This window comes from Microchirus variegatus, assembly GCF_963457635.1.
Source record: "Microchirus variegatus genome assembly, chromosome: 11".
Taxonomy (NCBI): domain Eukaryota; kingdom Metazoa; phylum Chordata; class Actinopteri; order Pleuronectiformes; family Soleidae; genus Microchirus; species Microchirus variegatus.
In genome coordinates, this window is record NC_139812.1 from 1,793,359 (window position 1) to 1,808,584 (window position 15,226).

The following is a 15,226-nucleotide window of genomic DNA, read 5'->3' on the forward strand; positions in this document are numbered from 1 at the left end:
AATGTTAGTGGAACTCAAACTATGCTGTAGTTATAGGGCACTTCCTGTATGTTGGCGAATGGGTTGACACGGTCACGCCGTGCTTTCATATTAAAGCTATACTTACCTTTCTTGCATTTTTACGCTTTGCTTTTGTAAGCTTAAGTTGCTCCTAATGAGCGTATGGCACTCTAAAACGTAAGATAAACCCACCAGGTTTTGAAACTCATTTTATTATCATATTATTATGATAAAATGACAGTGCAGTCCAACGATTTTGGTTTAATTAGGCCACAAAAACACCAGCCAAAGATTATCATTGCAGGTTATTTTATTCATATCCAAGACAGGTCATTTTAATTCCCCTCAAATGAGGCTGAACATACAGCTTTGGGGCCCCCTGGTGGCTTGGGGCCCCTTTGCATTTGCATAATCCGCATATAGCAAGAAACGGCTGTTGCAAATGTCCTGCTCGAAACAGCAGTGCGTGGCGGCAGCACACGTGGCACAGTCAGTGTTGATAAAGTGTCAATAACTAATACAACCATGCTTCAAAAACCCTGAAACACTATCCCTTTAAGTAGTAGGGGGTGTTTTTCACCCTCCAGCTCAGAATCAAGCCCTTTACAAAATAATTTCGATATTCCATGTAGACAAAGCTTGGATTACTCAGCCTGTCAGCCATTGTTTGAGCAGCTGACCTGCACTGAACTTTTCTGAACTGAATCAGAATCAGAATACTTTAAATCCCCAGCAGGGAATTGGGCAAATTGTGTTTTGTCCTCGTTTGAACCCCCTGTGTAGTCATCCTCGTGTCATGCAATGTGTACCTACTCATGAATTCTGTTTATTATAATTATCTCTTGAAGGAAAAGACCCTATCCATCAAGTAATTAAAAGTCACGAGTTAGGAATCAGCACGAGCACAAAACGCGTGCACTTTATTCCAAATAGCAGCACAAAGAGGATCACATACAGATATCTGCGGCTGTGAAAAGATTCAGTTTATTGTGATTAGATTTCGGCTCCCGTTGCCTCAACCACACAAGAAAAACTAATATTATACAGACTGCACATGCAGATGGTCTCCTTAAACCAACGCTCAACACGTCATTTTGAAGACAGTAGCTACAACTGTGAGAGGAAGTGAACAGTCTTCGTTCAATCACAGATCGGCTCCCAAATATTTGTCTCACACTGAAGATGGAGGGTGGGGGGGGGGGGGGGGGCGGGGTTTGTTGGCCGCAAACATAATAATGGCAACGTAATGTTGTAATTAGGTTAACTTTTCACTTATCTCAATTAAAACAGTCATGAGAGGCAAACTAAATCACATTTTCAGGCCAAGTGAGGGCACAAACCATGTCGGCACACATTTGTTTACACTATTGGTTCTCAAAGTGCGGCCCCGCAGAAACATTTCTGGCTGCCCGCAATGAATTACAGTTGATAGTTTTAATCCAGGAGGTACTAAGCTTGTTAAATGTTCATTGGACATAACTGGATACAGACCAATAAGTGTGAACTGTAGAACTACAATCTGGTCATTAAAATGATTACAAATGTGATTTCTTTCCTTTTTTTCCTTTACGTTGGGTTCATAAATTGGTCCTCAGGTATCAACACCTTGAGAACCCCTGGTTTACACCGATCAGGCACAACAGAATCAACCTGAGTCTCAGTTACCTAGTTTGATAAACTATGCATAAGCCTTGGCTGAAGCATTTAAGACATTTTTATTAGACTACTCAATTACGTATCACTGATTTTGATGAAATATTGTTCATATTGTGGTGTGAGGAATAAAACAAGACATTTGAGTCATTTTGAGTTTTGGAAATTACAGATCAACATTTTTCATTTTATCAGTCAATTAATTCAGGGCTTGTTTCGCTGTCGTTGTACGGACACTCATAATGCATTTCCTAATCTTTTACCCAAACATTAACTATATCCTAACCCTAACCTTAACCTAAGCATAACTCACAACATTCATTTTTATTGAGGCCAGGCTTTGGTCCTCATGAGGACTAGTGGTCATCACAGGTCAGTGATTAAATGGAATACAACTACCACATTTTCCCGACAAGTGTAGACTGACTTACTTGTGCTTGAATAATTTGAGCACAAAGGATGGTCTGATAAAAGAGTGATGCAGCATTCATCTGTTAAAAATTACAGTGTGACACAGAACAGCCTCACACGCATTATAACATTATCCCATTATCACACATACACTCGTAACACATATAGATTTCTCCTAAAGCACTAAATGAATAATGTGTGTGTGTGTGCGCGCGCGCATGTGCACGTGTATGTGCGCGTGCATGTGCAGATTCTGAGTGCTTATTTTTCTGCAGCGTTGTGTGTTTGCATGGACCTGCACGTGAACAGTTGTACATGTGCATCTTGTTCATTATGTTGCTCTATGTTGTCAAGGCAGTAGAGTTAAAGAAAACCACACATGACTGTCACACCTGTAAGAACGTAACCTTTCCATCCTTTCTTCTCCACCCACACACACACGCACACATTTTTGCAGAGAGTTGCTTTAGAAGGGGGCAATAAAGGGAAGAGGAATTACAGAACAAGACACGTTTTTGCTGATTTTAGAGATGAGTCAACGGACAGAAAGATATCGAGATTTATCAAAGTTTGTTCTTTAAAGAGGGGATTTCATGTTTAGATATTCAAACCACAGCGAGTCAGAAACAACACAGATGAAAACGCAGCACAAAGGGTGTTGTGCTTTGTTGTGGCACAATTCTTTGTCTTTCAGGCTTTTTCTTGTGCTGCCTTATGTTCATTACATTCATTGGATTGTAACCGTATACTCTGATATATTGTCAAGGTGAATTATTCTTTTTTTTTATATAATATAGGGTTGTGCTTGGGATCAAGGTGCTTGGTATTGAGATACAAACTGACAAAAAGACATGACATGATCGCACTGCCATTAGGGTTTTGTTTGCCTGCTCATCTACTCCTGCATTTAAGCCTTGCAGCTTCCTGCAATCAGCGTCAGATTGTTTGCCTGCAACGGTAGTTCACTGATCAGACCGTTTAGTTCTTTGAACAGTTTTTTCCTAGTCCTAAATCTGAGTATTCTTGTCTGCAACTAATTATCTTCTCCGTCTGCTTCGGCGTGAACCCTCTGGTGAATTGTACCATTGGACCACTGGACCCACAGCCACGCCACTGCCCCTGGACTCATGTGAGTCTCTCACATTTCAATAAACCCTCCTGAATAGTCTAACTTGTCTACTGCATCATCTGGCTCCAATTATGTACATTTACAAAAGACTTATATTTAGGCCAATAAAAACATGTTTTTTACATTAGGTTTTTGCAGATATTGAATTCTTATGTCATTCTGCTTCATATTCACGCTAAAAAGCCCATTACTGTAAAGTTGTTGGACAAATTGACCGTTTGTGAGGGCCATGGTCTTTATTTTGCCGCCTGAGATTTGCTACCTTGGTCTAGTTTGGATGTTATATATGTGCACATCTTAACCTGAGTCTATGTATGGTGACTATTCAAGCTGTATTTGCTGCTGCACTTGGTATGTTTCATTTTTATTTTGAATAGTATTTGTATAGTGTGTGTAAAACCAGTTTTCCACTTGCCATCTGTTTCTCAAGTAGAGGAAACCCAAAGTTCTCATTTTGAGTCAGTCACTGCTCTCGATGGAAACTTCACTTGACACTTGACAAAACATGGTGTTACTATGTCTTTACACTTCAGTCAGGTTTATGACCAATAACAAAAACTGTATAATATTGAATATTGAAAAAAATGCATCCTGTTACAGGGATGTTAGAAATTGATAAATTATTAAATATTAAAACCACAATGACATAATACATGTTACAATATAATATAATATAATATAACATAATACAATATTTTGGTAACTTGAATTGAAGTAAAAGTTGAACTTTCCATATATGGAACATATAGAGGAGAGGAGCAGATTATTGCTGATAATGTTAAATAAGAGAAACAGACAAATAACTCCTGACAGCAATGCTCATTAGGGTGCATCATTTGCCCCAATGTGAGAAATTCAACTTGTACCCAATTTTAAAATATGACAATTGCCATTGAAGTTGAATATAAACATGGACATTATGCATCATTTAGTACCGCGTCGGGCTGTGGAGGCAGAGTCATTTTTTACTTCCTGTTTAGTGCGTTCCACTTCCTGTTGGGATGTTCTCACATATCAAGTTTTAGGTGGATACAACGATACCTGATATTGTGAGTTACAATTTAGGACCAATTTCATATTCAAGGTCCTTGAGGTCCCAAAGAAATTAAACATTTTTGCCATAATAATGATGACAGAGACAGAAAACTGGTACTAAATGATGCTTAATGTCCATGTTCATAGTCAACGTCAATTGATAATATAGGGCTAAATTAATTAGTTTTTATGATATTGAAGAAGTCCAGATTTAAAGCTCACATAGAGTGGTCCTGTTGCACATATATGTTAGTTATGGAGGTCTACTTACATAATTTTTTTTTATGGTCAAAAACCTCCTAGTTGCTGTAAACGAGCCAATAGAAATCCTTTTTTTCTGACGTTCTCCTGAGCCGCGATATTTCAGACATAAATCTCACCCCCAGAAGACAGACTGTGTTGTGATTAGCCAGCCAGCGTAGGTACAACTTGATTTTCAAAATTTTTTCAAAAAGTTGGGAAACTGATGCACCATAATACTCATATACTAACAACTACATGAATCGCATAAAGCATGACAATTGAAATGTGAAAATAACAATTTAGCTATAACTGTAACCAGAGCCTCTGGAATTAAAACCAGGATTTGGTCTCCATGAGGACTACTGGTCCTGACAAGATCAGTGTTTATGTCAGTAATAGTCCTCAAAGAGGTCACAAATACATGTTAAAGTTTCTTCTTAGATGTGAGAACTGAATGACACTGACTGTAATAACATCTGTATCAGATAACGTAGGGTGAATTTGCTTTCAGTAAAGCTGTCACATTTTGTATTAAAGTTTAAAATTATATTTAATATATAAGAATATCATTATGAATGATTATTAATATTAATAAAAAGTATTATACAAATATATTTGAATCTTTCTGAGATGTTTTTTTTTTTTACATTTCATTGTAGTTTAATCTGATGGATGACATTGGTCTTATGCCTTAAGTCACATTTAAAATGTGCTTTGGGTTGAGAAAATGTGGCCTGTTTTTTCTTACAACGTGTCTTCTCTATTAGCTTCTTAAGTCAAGAAGAGCCAGAAAAAAAGGGGAAATTGCTGATGAAAACGATATAATACGATCAAAAACCTCAGATCAGCTACTGAACAGTGAGATTGTAAACCAGCATTGTATATCATTTGTTGACTTGACAGTTGTAACTAATTTTGGGGTTTCTTTCTTTTGAAATTGTTTGCTATTTTAATGGGATGATTATAGGTTTCAGTGAGATATCAAACAAACAGAGGTCATTGTCATTAACTATACAACTGCAAATCTTAAAAAAAATTACAGTGTGTGTGGCGGGGGGGGGGGGGGGGGGGGTGGCATGTAGTCAAATTGGGTATTGGAAAAGAAAAGTATGTGGTTAGTGAGATACATCAACAGCTCAGTGTGAACAGAGGAAATGGAAAAACAGACATGGTTGCTCTAATAGATGGTCTCTACTGTGTGTGTGTGTGTGTGTGTGTGTGTGTGTGCGTGCGTGTCACTACTGTTTGATCACAGCAAAGTGAGGACAACTGTGCTACCAGCCTGCTGGAACTTAACAACAATGTGAGTGCATGCACATACACACAAACACACATTCACACTAACGCACCAGTGTATTTTTGTCACGGTGAAACATCTTGTTTCACACTAGACAACTTCGGGACACTACATATATGCATTAAGCTGTAAGATAAGATAATAGAGAGTGGGCATGAAGGGGAAAAAGCAGGATAAAGACAAAGATGAGTATGTAATGACAGAGATTAGTCGGGCATTCATCGCAAACTTTGTGCAAACATTTTTGGCATTTTAAACATGTTGTGTATTAAAGATCTCTGACACACAGCAATGGCTTGTAACCGTCAAACTGTAATCAACACAGAAGATCTGCATCATTAAAGACACACTGTACAGGAAGACCCAGCAGCAAAACATACCCCAACAACACAGACAGAACTTTGCAGACACGTAAAAATATGAATCAAGAATTAGTGACACTATAACATGCTACTAATACAAGTATTAACTGTGCTGATGCTCCTTAAAACACCTGCACACTAAATGTCTGTAAGTCTGCGTCTGAGGTGAAATTAAATAATTAAATATATGCAAAGAGATCCAAATCAGAGAAAAGGAAAAATGTGTCACGTGTGTTCTTGGTATTCCTTATGTCGTGGGGATCTAAAATCTGTTTACACAAATCTGTTTACAAAAATGTAAATGACTTCATTTTAAGGTTTTCAGGAAGTGAATATAAGTCATGAATGAAGTCATGGAAACCTCTCTCTCTCTCTGTGTGTGTGTGTGTGTGTGCGTGCGCGCGCATGTGTGTGACACGTAGCTGTGACCTCTCTCAGCGTGGTGTTAGGTCTTCAGAGTCACAGTGCTATTGTGTCCTGACCTCTCACATTACAACTCGTCAATACTATGGTGGGCATGCACACACACAAACGCACACATGCTTTCACAGTATTAGTCCAGGTGGCCAGTGTTGTCTCTGTGAGGGGGGGTGAGGGGCCGTGTGTGACCTCATGGAAGCTGATTGACTTAAATGAATGAATTGAATTTGCGTGAAAATATACTATATGCTGTCCATCACGTTACATTTTCCACAGAAAGGGTCTTGTTGTTGTTGCACTTCGTAGGAGTAGAGTATCATGTTGTGTGGTAGTGGGCCACTGGTGCACCCTGAGTTACTGTGGTGTACCTCAGGGCTGAGTGTGAATGTGACTCTCATGTGAGTAATTCATGTGTTTCATGTGAGGATTTGGTGTGTGCCTGCAGTCTAATAGTAAATTGAACTCATCATCTATGGACATAAGTTATATTATGCTATATGTTTCTATGTATAGAGGTTAGTATTCAGTGTGTCGATCACCAAAATATACAGTTGTGCTTTTACTCACATTTAATATTTCAAGATTTTGGAAAGCCATTGGAAGGACCTTTAAGGACTTCTAAAGCCATAGTTACTTACAGAGTCTTATCTTTATGTCTTTAAACATTTATTTTTTGCATGGTGAGTCTCGAAGCTGATCTCCTCCTGCCACATGATCACAGACACGCACACACACACACACACACACACACACACACACACACACACACACACACACACACACACACACACACACACACACACACACACACACACACACACACACACACACACACACACACACACACACACACACACAAACAAACACTACATATGTGACAGATGACCTGTGACAAACTCTATCACTGAAAAGATGGACTCATATTGACACATTTTATCATCTGACTCTTTTACATTCCGTTTCCTTTTTTCAATTTGTTTTGCAAAACAGGGATTGTGAGATTTATGGCAAATTGACTGGCTCCATGTCTGGTTTTGCAAGTGGATTTTTTTTTACAATACAATACAATTTACAAATTTGACATTATATTCCATTGAAGAAGGTATGAAACTAGCAATTGAGACAATCAACTCCTCAAGAGAAATGTATGTAAGAAGAGACTTGTTTTCCCATAGACTTCCATTCAAAATGAGTTATTTTGCAACCAGTGGAGTCGCCCCCTGGTGGCTAACTGCTCCTTTCATCCTACTTCTTGGGATTCAATTTTCAAACTGGAAGGGTTTGTCCATTTTTATACACAGTCTATGGTTGTTGCCAATGGGACATATACATCCCACTGCCAATTTTGAAAATCTTATCACAGACCCGATTTAACTAATACTAGAATGAGAGCCTGGAAGTCTCAATCTCTCTCCAGCCATCCATTTTCCACCGCTTTTATCTGGAGAACCCGGAGAAAACCCATGCACACATGGGGAAAACGTGCAAACTCCATGCAGAAAGGCCCTTTTAACCCGTGAACCTGGGTCTTCTTGCCAGAGTGCTAACCACTCCACCGACCATGTGATCAATGACTTCCATTCAAAATGATTCATTTTGTGGATTTAAAACAGGCTGGAAGGAAACATACTCTCTCATCACAGGCCAGATTTCACTAAGACTAGAATGAGAGCCTGGAGGAGGTGCAAAGTCTCGTTCCCTCTCAGATCTTTTTAATTTAAATGATATTAAAAGGTTATTAGAGACTGATTGATCAATAAAATCCCATCTGTTTAACTCAAACAGACATTACCAAGGACAAAAACAAATGTTATGCCAACATCAACTGAATGGGCCTGTCATTATCGCGTGTGAATGAGTCTTTACTCTCTCACTTAACAGTGTGCTCAACAGCCTGACCCACCTATGTGTAGACTTTTACAACTGGGTCAATACACTAAAATGTCACATCTGCTGAGGCAACAACACAGTAACTCTGCTCATATACTACATTTACATTTTACAGACCCTAACAGTAACATAAGCTTTGGTTTGTTTACCATACCTGCTGTGGACTGCTAACACCTCAGGTTTCTCAATAAGGAACTAACATTATTCACCTTTAGCCAGTATTTTGTCAACTCCCGTAATTGCAGGGTTAAGACTGCAGGCTATTTTACTACACTTATGCACCATTGTGCTTAATGGTGTCTTCTAGTGAGTAATCCATAATTAGCCTGCAGTTCCCCAGGGGATGCAGAACGATGCTATTAAACTTGGTTAGGTTTGACGCTTCAGTGGTATCTGGGCCCATAACAATGATTTGTCTGTTAAAGAAAAATTGCAGAAGAGAGCACAGAGCATTGAGCAACAGACGACCACAGATGTCAGTATAATGCTGGGAAACATTTAAATGCACTTGTGCGAAATCGACCATGCAGAAAATCCCTTGCTCTCTTATCTGATCCTCTATAAACTTGGCAGTAGTGGTAAGAGATAAGAATGATCATGTGACCATGGCCACAGGTCATGATGCATTTGGATCTTATTCATGGGGAGAAGCAGGAGTCTCTGTTAATGACAAATGTGACATCCATACAAGTGTTGATCTAATCCAGGAGTCTGCCACCTAGGAAATCAGAAGAGACATTTTTGACTCCTCTCCACCCAAATATAATTAATCTGGAGCAGCTAAACCTATTTGACCCATAAAATGAAAATGAAGATGACATCATGTAATCACTTTTACGGAACTGTACAGTTTGTCCATACAGTTTGTTGCGTTTATGAGATTTAAGAACTACAAAAATAAAACTGCTATTTTTATCTGTTAACAATGGAAGAAAACACTGGCACGTGTAGGCCTACCTTGAAATAAACCACAACACTTAGAGATCTATTTGAGTCCTTCCATTTATTTGTGGAAAATTAAAATAAATGACATACATAAAACAGCGTTTAGATTTGATGGTGTTCATGTTTGAGGAAAAGATAGTATGTGGATGCAAAGATGGACAGGATTCCAACTGGCCCCATCCTTTATACACATGACTTCATTTCAAGTGTTGGGAATGGCTTTCCGTATTTCCATAAGATCTATGTTATATTTAAATATAAAAGCTTTTATTTCTCGCCTTCTTTTTTCTTTTAGGATATCCTAACTTTAAGACTCTGATCATTCCTTGAAAACACATATTTAGAGCCATTCACACGCAGTTTCCCACACTCTGAGGAATTGATCAGTATTGATGGCATGTAAATCACATTGACTGGCGCAACCTTTTGTCTCTGTCTCTGTCTCTCTCTCTCTGTGTGTGTGTGTGTGGCACCCCTGCAGTTGTCGGTGTCAGAGTTCTGTATATGTTGTCTTGGAGCATGTACGGCTAAATGCAATCTCCTTCCACTCCACACCAAACCCACCCAAACTCGCCTGTGCATCAATATCAAGCAGCTGTCACTGCCTGCAATTTAGAGACTTGTCTGCCTGCAGCATATGTTGTACATGGCGTATTGTTTATTGTTTTAACATTCTGTTACCATGTACACAAAAAGGCCACTTTTATAGTGTCTACCTCTGACATTCTGTGTCATTTCAGATAAGACTCACCAGTGTTCAAAACCCTGTCAATAGGAAAATGATGTACATTTTTATAAAGTCTTCAAATTAACTTTATGTTCGTCAGTATACGATGATGTACTCGAGATGGATTTCGTAATATCAGCAAAGGTATAAAGTGGTAAATGCAGAGACTTGTGTTCACCTTCACCAAGGACTTTGATCTATTAACAGAGATCTTAAAGGGATCTTTCACCGATTTGAATGTGGCTTTGTATTGCTAGAATAGCAGTAGTATTTTTTAGAAAATGTGCTTCCCTCCCTCAGTTTTTCACTGAGTTGTAAAAAAATCTGGTTTCTCTTATCCAAATGTGCCCTACTGTGAGTCAAATGACGCGTTTTGCATCACAGTAGGGCACATTTTGAAAAAACAGATTTGTTTACAACTCAGTGAAAAACTGAGGGAGGGAAGCACATTTTCTAAAAAATACTACTGCTATTCTAGCAATATAAAGCCACATTCAAATCGGTGAAGTATCCCTTTAATCTAATGGAAAGATCAAGCAGATCATCATCTGGTGAATGACTGTTGAAAGTATTCCCTTTTTGCTTTACTCATAATACAGAGGTGACAGCAACAGGAATGTCTGGAGACATAAGAGGAGGGAACAAATGTAGCAGCGTGGATATGAATACACACCCTGTTCCACATAATTCAGTTAAAAGATAAGAGACTGAAAAAAGCTGGAACATTTTGTCTCAGGAAAGATTTTAACTAGGAACAAGTGGATCCATTTCCGCAGGTGTCCTAAAACAATATCTCTATGTTTATGTTGAAGTCACAAAGCCCTTAGAATTTGCCTCTTGTCTTTCAGGACCGGGAAGTTTGGGACTGTAATTCTAAAAAGCCAAAGTCCAGGAGAGAGAGAAAGAGGGAGAGGGAGGAGGTTGGGATGTTTGGTTCAGTCAACAAACCATCGGACTTTAACACGGGAGATCACTGTTTGTTTACTGTTTCATAATGCCAGTTAAGTGTTGGTTTCTTTTAAGAATAACCATGGTCATTCCCTGACCTTAGTCCAGTACCTGAGACAAAGCAAGTGTATGTCGGCCCTTAAGCAAACAAACCTCTCAACATATATAGCAGTGTTGTGTGTGAAAACATTGGTCTATTCCAGCCAGAGGAATAATTCATGTCCTTTTAATCTGTCCTTGTCATTCTTATGAATGTGACATCTAAAGAACACCCTGAATGAATCCGGTACAAACTTTATAAGCACTGATGAAGTGAATTGATTTTGGTTGATCAACATTAACTCTATGACCCCACAATATATATATATATACATATATATATATATATATATATATATATTTTTTAACTTAAATGCTTCAAGGACAGTCTTTTCTAATTTGGTATGAATGTTCACTTCACAGACTGAGAAATGAACTGAATAGACTGTGATTCATTTTCATTCAATTTTGACTAAAGAGGATCCTTTCAATTTTGGCACAAATATTTACTTGGACACATTTATGGACACTCTAAATTGATAGTAAGTTTGAGTGTTAGAGTGGATGGTTGTTTGTCTCTATGTGTCCCTGTGATGGTCTGGGTGTGTCCCGGCCTTTCGCCCTATGTCTGCTGGGATTGGCACCAGTTCCCCCTCATGTGCTTACGGGTGGCCAAAAGTGGAGGATCAGAGACCAAAACATACAGAAAAATATGTTATTTTCTCAGTCAATAAGTCATGGAGACCTTGATACGTGATGTACACACTGTACATGACAGTGTCATATGGCAGAGTTGTGGCAAGTTCTGTTGCACACAGCAAGGAAATGGTGAGTTTGAACCCAGTTGCCCCTTGGGCCTCTGGGTTTTATCCGGGTTCTCTGGTTTCCTCACACAATCAAAAAACATGCAAATGTTAATTGGACACTCTAAATTGAACATAGTTGTGAATGTGATGGACGAACGTCCTGTCAGGACTAACGCTCTTTCCCCTTATGTCAGTTGGGATTGGTTCCAGCTCTCCGTGACCCTCAGGTTGAGAATAGAGTGACAGACAATGAGTGTACACATGATTGTTCTTCGCACACAGTGAACAATAATTATCTCCAGCAGAGGTCACTGTATTCTCCCAGACAAATGAATGTATACATGTATGAAAAAACGCCTTCTATATTTTTGTTTTTATATTTTAGAAACACATATGAATCTGTCTGAACAATCATACTGATTAATGAGGCCATTTTGGATGATTCATACTGTAACTGCAAAAGTAGCTCATAGGGTGCTCTGCTTTCATGACCAACAGTCATAGCACGCATGGAAGCATCAGTTTCATCCAAATTGTCAGTGACTCAATATCAAACACAAATTCAGCTTTCAGACGGTGCATGAATGGAAAGTGGCACTCTTCAAAGAGAATGCCAACGTTAGCGTCACAGTGTTTGTGCACTTTACTGTTTTTGCCATTCACCCATTTACTCACACATTCAACCAGTGACACATCTTTCACACCCATTAACTTGCTGCGGGCACAGTGGTCATGAGCAACGTGAGGTTGAGTGTCTTCCCCAAGGAAACATCGAATAGTGGAGCTGGAATTCGAACCCACAACCTTCCAAAGACAACATGACTCGCGCTACCACCGATCCACCATGTTGTCAGAAAAGATTTGTTCTCACAACTTTGGAAAGCTATCAATGTTTCATACTATTTGTGAACATTGTATTGATTAATGACACATAATCAATGCTGACTTAAACATGCCTACCTCACTGGTGCGCTGGAAACCAGCCTGATAATAAATGAATGTGGGGACACATAGAGAAACAGATTTTAGACACATTCACCTAGTAATTTCTACACCAAGGAGTCATATTATACCCTATTTCTCCAATTAACCTAGTTCCCTGGTGTCCTAATAAACATATCTGTGATGTCAAAATAAAAGGATGAAGCACCACAGCAGTTCAATCACCCTGCCAAAACAGCCCTGTTCAGAATGGTCACTTTTGAGTTCCTGTCTCTTTAAATACAAATGAGACACAGGAAACTAGGTCAGCGTCACTGAGGCTCCAGCAGCTAACATCAATTAGCATTTGGAAAAGCCATAATTCTCCGACTCTAGCCGGCACATTGCCGTCATATATAAAATGTATCCACTGGACACGTAAATCCTCTGAGGCTGGAAGTTTGTGTAGAACTCTGTGCTGCACTGTGCAGCCAAGAATAGAACACTTCCTTCTGCTCTTCCAGATACTATTGCACTCTCACGTTTTTTAGGAACAAAGCAGAGACAACAATTCCAGGAATGTCTCATTGTGACGTAGCAATGAGTGCGGAAATCAACATTGTGTGTTTTATCTCCCGTATTTAGACTGAGGAGGACCACAAAAACATGACTGAGTCATCTTTTTTTCACACTTTGCCAACTCATTGAGTCCCAAATATAAGGATTAAAATGATTAAAAAGTTGATTTTGTATAATATGTCCCCTTTAAGTCACTTAAAGAAACTGACGCGTGTAACATAAACTCATAGAGAAAATCAGAATGTTTAGCACTCAGCAATCACAGGAGCTGTTGGTCCACTGCTGCATCATTTGGAGAGTTTGTGTCACTTTCCAGGATTCCAAAACACAGAAGTCACAAAATAACAAGTTTAAACATCCTGAAGGAGGCAGCAGTGGACTGACAATTCCTGTGTGCCGTGGGGTAAACTTGTTCATTTTCTTTGTTGCAGGAAGTGTGCAGTTTGCAAAGTGACCCAAAGTGATCGTGGTGCTGGCAGTTTCTCAGGGGTTACCTTATAAAATAAAAAAGGGTTGTGGGGCTGCTGGTGCCAATCCCAGCAGACATGTTGAAAGGCTGCACACCCTGCACAGGACTCCAGTCCATCACAGGGCCAACATATAGAGAAGAACAACCATTCACTCATTTATGGACAATTTAGAGTGTCCAGTTAACCTCTAAATCTTTTGGACATGTGGGAGGAAACCAGAGAACCTGGAGAAAAACCCATGCACACACCATGACTGCTTTTCTTGATTTATTCTGCTTTAAACGTATTTAAACGTATAGTCTTGTTACTATTTTTGTTCTGCACAGAACATCAAAGCAAAGCGTTGTATGATAACATCTACGTGGTAATAAAGCTGATTCTGAATCTGAACATACAGTAACTTAATAGGACCTTGTCAATGTGGCCTCACTATGGCCTCTAAGTATATATCCATATGTCTATATCTGTAGCACATGGGATTAAATGATTTATTAGAGGTCAACCTCCTCCTACTCCAACTTGAAGATAATTTAGTATCTTTGAGACATTCAATTGGCCTTTCTGCATGAAGTTTGCATGTTCTCCCTGTGTGTGCGCGTGGGTTTTCTCCAGGTTCTCCGGTTTCTTCCCACAGTCCACTGTGGGGATTTCGGGATTAGGTAAATTGGACACTATAAAATGGTCCTGTGATGGACTGGTGACCTGTCCAGGGTGTAGCTTGCCTTTTGCCCTATGTCAGCTGCAGCACCCACCCACAACATTCATGTGGAGGATAGAGCAGTAGGAGATGAATGAATGAATGAATGAATGAATTCTTATAACAAGTCCTCTGTTATTTGGGCACATTTGAAATATAGAGGGAAATGTAAAGAGTCAGAGACAAAAGCACTTGTATGGTTTATTCATTGTATCTTCTATTGTTGCCACTGGGTTATCAGACCTTGGTGACTTGGTGGCCGACAGGGGGAAACATGAGCGAGAGAAAGAGGCTGAAGTGAAACTCCACCCAGGAGGAGGTGCTCACACAGTTTGGAGGAGGAGCGGTGATATCAGCGCGAGCACAGACCAAACCTTCAGTAGTGAAGCAGACAGACAGAGGGAGGGAGGAAGGAAACCTCCCTAGTGTGCAGACAAAAGAGTTTGGAGTTTGTTTACCTCCTCTGGTTCAGCGGTTTCAACACTGACGAGGCGGATGATTTAAGCAGTCCTCTCCTCAGCAAAAAGTTCGGGATTTATTGCATGGACATTGATGCTTTTGCTCACTTCGGCGACCTGTGGATCACATTTGGACTTACTTTGATACTTGACATCGTGTTATTTGTGGAGCCAGCGGTTATGCTCCGTCACTGAC